Source organism: Heterodontus francisci, chromosome 35 (assembly GCF_036365525.1).
Source record: "Heterodontus francisci isolate sHetFra1 chromosome 35, sHetFra1.hap1, whole genome shotgun sequence".
Classification (NCBI taxonomy): domain Eukaryota; kingdom Metazoa; phylum Chordata; class Chondrichthyes; order Heterodontiformes; family Heterodontidae; genus Heterodontus; species Heterodontus francisci.
Window position 1 is genome coordinate 22,951,038 of NC_090405.1, and position 8,750 is coordinate 22,959,787.

Here is an 8,750-nt window from a genome sequence, read left to right on the forward strand (position 1 = left end):
AAGCTACAGCCCAGGACTACTTTCATGCCAAACAGCAGAAGCAGCATGTAATAGACAGGGCTAAGTGATCCCACAACCAACGGATCAGATCTACACCCTGCCACATCCAATGATGAATGGTGGTGGACAATTAAACAACCAACAGGAGGAGGTGGCTCCACAAATATCCCCAACCTCAATGATGGGGGAGCCCAGCACATCAGTGCAAAAGACAAGGATGGAGAATTTGCGACAATCTTCAACCAGAAGTGCCGGGTTGATGATCCATCTCGGCCTCCTTCTCAAGTCCCCAGCATCACAGATGCCAGTCTTCAGCTAATTCGATTCACTCAACGTGATATCAAGAAACGACTGAAGGCTCTGGATACAGCAAAGGCTACGGGCCCTGACAATATTCCAGCAATAGTACTGAAGACCTGTGCTCCAGAACTTGCCGCGCCCCTAGCCAAGCTGTTCCAGTACAGGTATAATACTGGCATCTACCCGGCAATGTGGAAAATTGCCCAGGTATGTCCTGTACACAAAAAGCAGGACAATTCCAACCCAGCCAATTACTGCCTCATCAGTCTACTCTCAATCATCAGTATAGTGATGGAATATGTCATCGACGGGGCACTTGCTTTGCAATAACCTGTTCAGTGACGCTCAGTTGGGTTCCGCCAGGGCCATTCAGCTCCTGACCTCATTACAGCCTTGGTTCGAACAAGGACAAAAGAGCTGAACTCAAGAGGTGAGGTGAGAGTGTCTGCCCTTGACATCAAGGTAGCATTTGACTGAGTATGGCATCAAGGAGCCAGAGCAAAACTGGAGTCAATGGGAATCAAGAGGAAAACTCTCCACTGGTTGGAATCGTACCGAGCACAAAGGAAAATGGTTGTGATTGTTGGCGGTCAACCATCTCAGCTCCAGGACATTACTGCTGGAGTTCCTCAGGGTAGTATCCTCGGCCCAACCTTCTTCACTCCTTCATCAGTGACCTTCCTTCAATCATAAGGTCAGAAGTGGGGATGTTCACTGATGATTGCAAAATTTAGCACCATTCGCGACTCCTCAGATACTGAAGAGGTCCATGTAGAAATGCAGCAAGACCTGGACAATATCCAGGCTTGGGCTGATAAGTGGCAAGTAACATTCGCGCCACACAAGTGCCAGGCAATGACCATCTCGAACAAGAGAGAATCTAACGATCTCCCATTGACATTCAACGGCATTACGATCGCTGAATCCCCCACTATCAACTTCCTGGGGGTTCCCATTGACCAGAAACTGAACTGGAGTAGCCTTATAAATAGTGTGACTACATGAGCTGGTCAGAGGGTAGGAAGTATGCGGTGAGTAACTCACCTCCTGACTCCCCAAGCCTGTCCACCATTTACAAGGCACAAGTCTGGAGTGTGATGGAATGCTATCCACTTGCCTGGATGGGTGCAGCTCCAACAACATTCAAGAAGCTCGACACCATCCAGGACAAAGCAACACGCTTGATTGGCACCCCGTCCACAACATTCACTCCCTTCACCACTGACGTACAGTGGCAGCAGTGTGTACCATCTACAAGATGCACTGCAACAATGCACCAAGGCTACTCAGGCAGCACCTTCCAAACCTGCATCCTCTGCTGCCTAGAAGGACAAGGGCAGCAGATGCATGGGAACACCACCACCTGAAAGTTCTCCTCCAAGCTACACATCATCCTGGCTTGGAACTATATCGCCATTCCTTCACTGTCGCTGGGTAAAAATCCTGGAACTCCCTTCCTAATAGCACTGTGGGTGTACCTACCCCACATGGACTGCAGTGGTTCAAGAAGGAAGCTCACCACCACCTTCTCATGGGCAATTAGGGATGGACTATAAATGCTGGCCTGGCTGGCGACGTCCACATCCCATGAAACAAATAATTAAATACAATAACAGCTCATCTCAATTCCTAGTATTTCTAAATCCCACCAGTCCAACATAAGCTGAACAATTATTGCATGTTGTGATTGACGGTCTGGTCTGTAAACTGCACTGTATCACAGATTGCTGACATTTGCTAACTGGAAGTGAGAACTGCAAAATCGGGACAGTAGTTCACACAGTCTGTCAGTGTGAAAGAATCAGGCAATGTGAGGTAATAGAATTTGTCTGTAAATGTTACACTCATATTGCTTTATATTTTTATATTGAAAATAAAAGTAATCATTTCGTGAAAATAGTGACATGTTGTCCAAACTTTGGTAGCCAGTTGTTTTCGTCTTGCACTCAGCAGGGCAATCCGCAAGAATACCAATTTAAGGGAAAACAACAACTTTCTTCTGTATGAGAAGAGAGTGCTGATTGGTTGGCAAGTGAACTCTGATTGGTAGAGGCATTGCCATTCAGAATGCACCAGTTTATGGTAACTGACAGATAACTGCCCAGCTTTGTTTGTAATTTAAACCAGGCAGCTTGACTCTGATTGGTCAAGGCATTGCCCTGTGGAATGAGCCAGTGAATGGCTGTCACTTATTTTGTTCAGCTGAAACTGGCACAACATGTGTGCATGTTCTTTCTGTCTGCAAAGAACAGGGCCCTGTGTATTAATACATGTAGTTTACAGTACACACCAATGCACCACACTGCGAGACCTACTGACAGTCTTAAATTGGTTGTCAACGTAATTCTTAGCACACTGAGAATTATTTAGCAAATGTTGTCCGATTGTGGAATCACATCTCATGTTGGATACTGTGTTTTGAGTTTTGCAAGCACGGGTTGGTTGGGTAGGGCCCATTGCGAACAGCGGAAGGGACATGTTATTTGATACAATCCGCCAGTTTTGGGATGTATGGTCTAGAAACCTAGCATCACACTGGTATTAAAATTCATATACCACGTTACTTATTTGTGTGATAGGCAGGACGTCTCTTTTGCTTGACAGCAGCATCCTGTTAGTGGTGAACACCACACTTGTTGCTCCTGCATAGTAACAGCAGGAAACAGCTCGCTTCACCTGTTACTCAAATACTGGGGATATATTACCCTTCCAGGGTAATTTGAGGGAGACTGGTCACTTTTCAGGGCTCAAAACGACGGCCTTCAGCCCGTTTATAAGTTTGTGTGATATACAGTGAGAAATGATCTGATCAGTGTAGCCATTGTAATGCAGGATGTCTTTGATTCGCCCTATTTCAGCATCAAGCTTGCATGGTGAGCAAATGGCTCAGCCCTATTTATGAGGTTGTCGATAAGACCAATCTTATAGCGCGTGGAACTGTAAGAATCCCAACGCGTGTATTGACCAGTGAAGGTAGGTTTGCGGTAGACCGTTGTAGAAAACCACTTAGCAGATTTCTCAACTAGTACATCAAGGAAAGGGAACTCATTTGACTGCTCCATTCCAAAGGTGAATTTGAGTGTAGGATGCAGCCCATGAAGACGTGCAAGGAAATTATTTCATGCAGCTGCGGATTCAAATATAGCAAACGTATCATCTACATATTGGAAATAGTCAAGAGGTCGGAGGTTAGGTGTCATTCCCTTAAAAACAGGTTTGTCATGGAATCCAACAAAGATGTTTGTGAGAGCTGGGCCGAGAGGGGATCCCATGGCAACACCAGCGATACATGGTGTCAATAAAACTGAACTCAACTGTGCAAGTTGCCGAGTTCATAAGTTCAATGAATACGGATTCACAGAATGGTGACGGGTCTAGATCGCCATGATATAGCACTGCAGTGCAAATATCTATGGCTTCCTGAAGTGGTACATTGGTGAACTCGAGTCGCTCTGAACAGGCTCCAGAAGCTGGCCGAGCGCGTCTACCCTGAGGCACAGTGTGGCTTTCGTGCAGAGAGATCGACTATTGACATGCTGTTCTCCCTTCGTCAGATACAGGAGAAATGCCGTGAACAACAGATGCCCCTCTACATTGCTTTCATTGATCTCACCAAAGCCTTTGACCTCGTCAGCAGACGTGGTCTCTTCAGACTACTAGAAAAGATCGGATGTCCACCAAAGCTACTAAGTATCATCACCTCATTCCATGACAATATGAAAGGCACAATTCAACATGGTGGCTCCTCATCAGAGCCCTTTCCTATCCTGAGTGGTGTGAAACAGGGCTGTGTTCTCGCACCCACACTTTTTGGGATTTTCTTCTCCCTGCTGCTTTCACATGCGTTCAAATCCTCTGAAGAAGGAATTTTCCTCCACACAAGATCAGGGGGCAGGTTGTTCAACCTTGCCCGTCTAAGAGCGAAGTCCAAAGTACGGAAAGTCCTCATCAGAGAACTCCTCTTTGCTGACGATGCTGCTTTAACATCTCACACTGAAGAATGCCTGCAGAGTCTCATCGACAGGTTTGCGTCTGCCTGCAATGAATTTGGCCTAACCATCAGCCTCAAGAAAACGAACATCATGGGGCAGGATGTCAGAAATGCTCCATCCATCAATATTGGCGACCACGCTCTGGAAGTGGTTCAAGAGTTCACCTACCTAGGCTCAACTATCACCAGTAACCTGTCTCTAGATGCAGAAATCAACAAGCGCATGGGTAAGGCTTCCACTGCTATGTTCAGACTGGCCAAGAGAGTGTGGGAAAATGGCGCACTGACACGGAACACAAAAGTCCGAGTGTATCAGGCCTGTGTCCTCAGCACCTTGCTCTACGGCAGCGAGGCCTGGACAACGTATGCCAGCCAAGAGCGACGTCTCAATTCATTCCATCTTCGCTGCCTTCGGAGAATACTTGGCATCAGGTGGCAGGACTATATCTCCAACACAGAAGTCCTTGAAGCGGCCAACATCCCCAGCTTATACACACTACTGAGTCAGCGGCGCTTGAGATGGCTTGGCCATGTGAGCCGCATGGAAGATGGCAGGATCCCCAAAGACACATTGTACAGCGAGCTCGCCACTGGTATCAGACCCACCGGCTGTCCATGTCTCCGTTATAAAGACGTCTGCAAACGCGACATGAAATCGTGTGACATTGATCACAAGTCGTGGGAGTCAGTTGCCAGCATTCGCCAGAGCTGGCGGGCAGCCATAAAGACAGGGCTAAATTGTGGCGAGTCGAAGAGACTTAGTAGTTGGCAGGAAAAAAGACAGAGGCGCAAGGGGAGAGCCAACTGTGCAACAGCCCCAACAAACAAATTTCTCTGCAGCACCTGTGGAAGAGCCTGTTACTCCAGAATTGGCCTTTATCGCCACTCCAGGCGCTGCTTCACAAACCACTGACCACCTCCAGGCGCGTATCCATTGTCTCTCGAGATAAGGAGGCCCAAAAGAACATTGGTGAATAGGCTAGCAATGTCAAATGAACACATGGACATGGCATTGCTATCGATATGCAAGTCCTGTATGGTCTTCACAAATGTGAAGGAATCCTTCACCGTGTATGTGGAGAACTTGCTCAAAAACTGGTTGTAACAATTTGCCCAACCATTTGGCAAATTCATTTCAGGATACTATTTACATTACTTCAAATAAAGAAAACACAACGACACAAAGAATTGAGCACAACGCTGAAAGTTTCACAGCAAATAGTCAAATGGGAAATGGATGAAATACAGAAAGAAAAAGCCTAAAATACTGAAAACACTCAGCCAGTCCGGAAACAACTGTGGAGAAGAGAAGCTCGGGTTAGTGGTCCAGTTCTGTGACCCTTCTATAGACCTGAAACATTGCTCCTACCTTCCTCTCTCCACAGATACTGCTGGAACTGCTGAGTGTTTCCAGAATCTTCTGTTATTATTCAGGTTTCCAGTGTGTGCAGTATTTCTCTTTTTGAAAATTAAATATTCCCTGAGAGAATGGAACTTTACATAAAAAATAGGAGTAGGCCATTCGGCCCATCGAAATAGCTCTGCCATTCAATAAGATCACAGCTGATCTCCTACATCAACTCCATCTTACCACACGAGCACAGATCCCTTGATTCCCTTCGTATCCAAAAACCTATCGATCTCTCTCTTGGATATACCCAATGATTGAGCATCCACATCTCTAGAGTCACAGAGAGATACAGCACTGAAAAAGGCCCTTCGGCCCACCGAGTCTGTGCCGACCAACAACCACCCATTTATACTAATCCTCCATTCATCCCATATTCCCTACCACATTCCCACCATTCTCCTACGACCTATCTCCACTAGGGGCAATTTACAATGGTCAATTTACCTATCAACCTGCAAGTCTTTGGCTGTGGGAGGAAACTGGAGCACCCGGCGGAAACCCACGCGGTCACAGAGAAAACTTGCAAACTCCGCACAGGCAATACCCTGGTCGGAACCGAGGTCACTGGAGCTGTGAGGCTGCGGTGCTAACCACTGCGCGTAGAGAATTCCAAAGATTCACAATACTTTGAGTGAAAAAAAATTCTCCTCTTCTCAGTCCTAAATGATGGAGCCATTTATACTGAGACTGTGATTCCTAGTTCTAGATTCCCCAGCCAGAGGAAACATCCTCCCAGCATTTACCCTGTTAAATCCCTTAAGATTTTTAGGTGCCAGTAAGATTACCTCTCACTCTTCTAAATTCTGAGGAATATCGGCCTCGTCTACTCAATCTCTTCTCATAGGACAATCCCCTCATCCCAGGAAGCAATCGAGTGACACTTTGATACACTTCCTTTAAGGCAAGTATATCCTTCCTTAGATAAGGGGAACCAAAACTGTACACAGTGCTCCAGGTGTGATCTCACCAAGGCTCTGCCTAATTGTAGTCAAACTTCTTTCTTCTTATAAAAACTCTTCACAATGTTGAACACAACTATTAACTGCCCCATTAACATCTCTGCTCTAAGAAGAAGGACCCCAGCTTCACACACCCCAGACCCCTATTCTTTCCACATTAGCTGAATTCCTGCATCTCTGATACATTCTAGTAAATCTCCTCTGCACCCTCTCTAAGGCCTTGCCATTCCTGCTAAAGTGTGGAGCATGGAATTAGACACAATGCTCTAGCTGAGGCCTATAACCAGTGAGATTTAGAAAGGTTCAGCCTCAATTCCTTGTCTGTGTCCCGTACTCCCATTTCTGGTTTCTGACTCAATGTCGGCTCTGAGCTGTTGAAACTGCCTGAAGAAACATTTCCACCCAACAAAGCGCTCGGAATGTGAGAAGGGACAAAGTGAGTGACCAAGTACATCAACTCCAAGTAAAACTCCACCATGTAGTGAAAACACTCGAAACACAACGGCTCTTTTAAGAGCCACCCACAATCTCTCTGAAAAAGCTGCACCAACATCTCTCTAGAATTGGTTTATTTCATTGGTTTTAATGCTCAGTAACTCTCTGGAACTTTCTCACTGTCTTTGTGTTTTCTGTTTCAATCTGGTATGGAGATTCTGGGAAGATGAGTTTCACTGCCTGGGAGGATCTTTGTGGTTTTCCTGCAGAAACACAAAACAAAGTCTCTTTTCAGAGTCACCCACCGCCTCATAGGGACAGCAGTGACATGGGAACGGGAGCTGGGGTGTGTTTTATGCCGGAAATATCAGTTAATGATTTATGTTGTGCTCTCGTTATAGTCCAATCTCTGAATTGAGCCTTTCCACCGCACCAGGGTTATGGGGAGAGTTTTCATCGTTTCTTTTCTAAACGTACAGACGATGTTATAAAGTTGCTGATTTACCCAGATGGTGGATTCTCCCCTCACAGTGAAAAGTAACATCACACCTTCACATCTGCCCATTGTTTTATAATTGAATAATTAGCAAAATGGAATTATTTGTGATGTTATTTCCCCCGAGACGGTGTTTCCTGCAGTGAAACTGATCACTTTCAGCTCAGTCATTCAGGGACCTGGAATTCCTGCACTTTGAGCCCGCTGTAACCCCAGCCCACTTCTGATTGGTCACCCTCTTCTCATAAAGTCAGTGACAGCACATGAGGAGGCCATTCGCCCTATCAAGTCCATGTCGGGTTTCCAATCTGTTCAGTCCGCGACTTGATCCCCAAAGCCCTGCAAAATCCCTTTGGGTCAAAATGACCGTGGCAGGACTCGAACCTGCAATCTTCTGATAACATCATAGAATACACCGAAGTCAGATGCCTTATCCATTAGGCCACACAGCCATTAGTTCTCAGGAATGATTCAATCAGAGAACCTCGAAGCACAAAATACAAAAAATCATTGGTTGAACCTGTCAACCTGGCAGAATATTTGAATTTGTGAAAGCCGCCAATTTCACTTTGGAAAAGAAGTGATCGACTGGAAAAGTACATAAAAATCTATTTTCCCGTAGCGGTTTAAATAAACTTTTAAAACACAATTTTGCTTTTACCGACTCAAATTTCTGGTGCTATTTTATGAACAGCTTTATCTTGCCAATTTTTGTCAACTTCTCATCCGTAACTGACAGTAAAAGACTCCGTTCAGCAATCTTTCACACGACAAATAACTCAAACTTGGTGTGGAAGTAATAAATTACAGACTATTGGTAATTCCCCTTCACACAGGCTTCAGGGGGACAGTGAGAAGCCACTGAAATAGTTGCTTCATCCTTTTAAAAGGTTCCCATTCTGTCCTGTTACTGACATGTTGGAATCAGATTTGTATTTAACAAGATATTTCTGTGAAAACAAAATCCTCAACAGACCAGCTGGGAATCTGGGAATCACTGAAGTAAAATAAAAGGCTTTTGATTGAGAAGACGGGACCTTCTCACCAGCAGCCGGGTTACATTCCCCTCACATCCTTACACAGTGAGCTGCTCTTTCCCTCGAGAAATAGACAGCAGCAGTTGGAAGTTCAGTAAAAGGATCGGTTCATTGAGACAAG

At 45.6% G+C, this 8,750-nt stretch overlaps 1 non-coding gene across 1 annotated transcript; it reads right to left on the bottom strand.

The window, feature by feature from the left end:
• Positions 1–7,955: 7,955 nt before the first annotated feature.
• Positions 7,956–8,044, bottom strand: trnar-ucg (transfer RNA arginine (anticodon UCG)). The gene is given in 2 exon segments: positions 7,956–7,991; positions 8,008–8,044. It is a non-coding gene; the product is annotated as a tRNA-Arg (tRNA).
• Between the last annotated feature and the right edge of the window lie 706 nt (positions 8,045–8,750).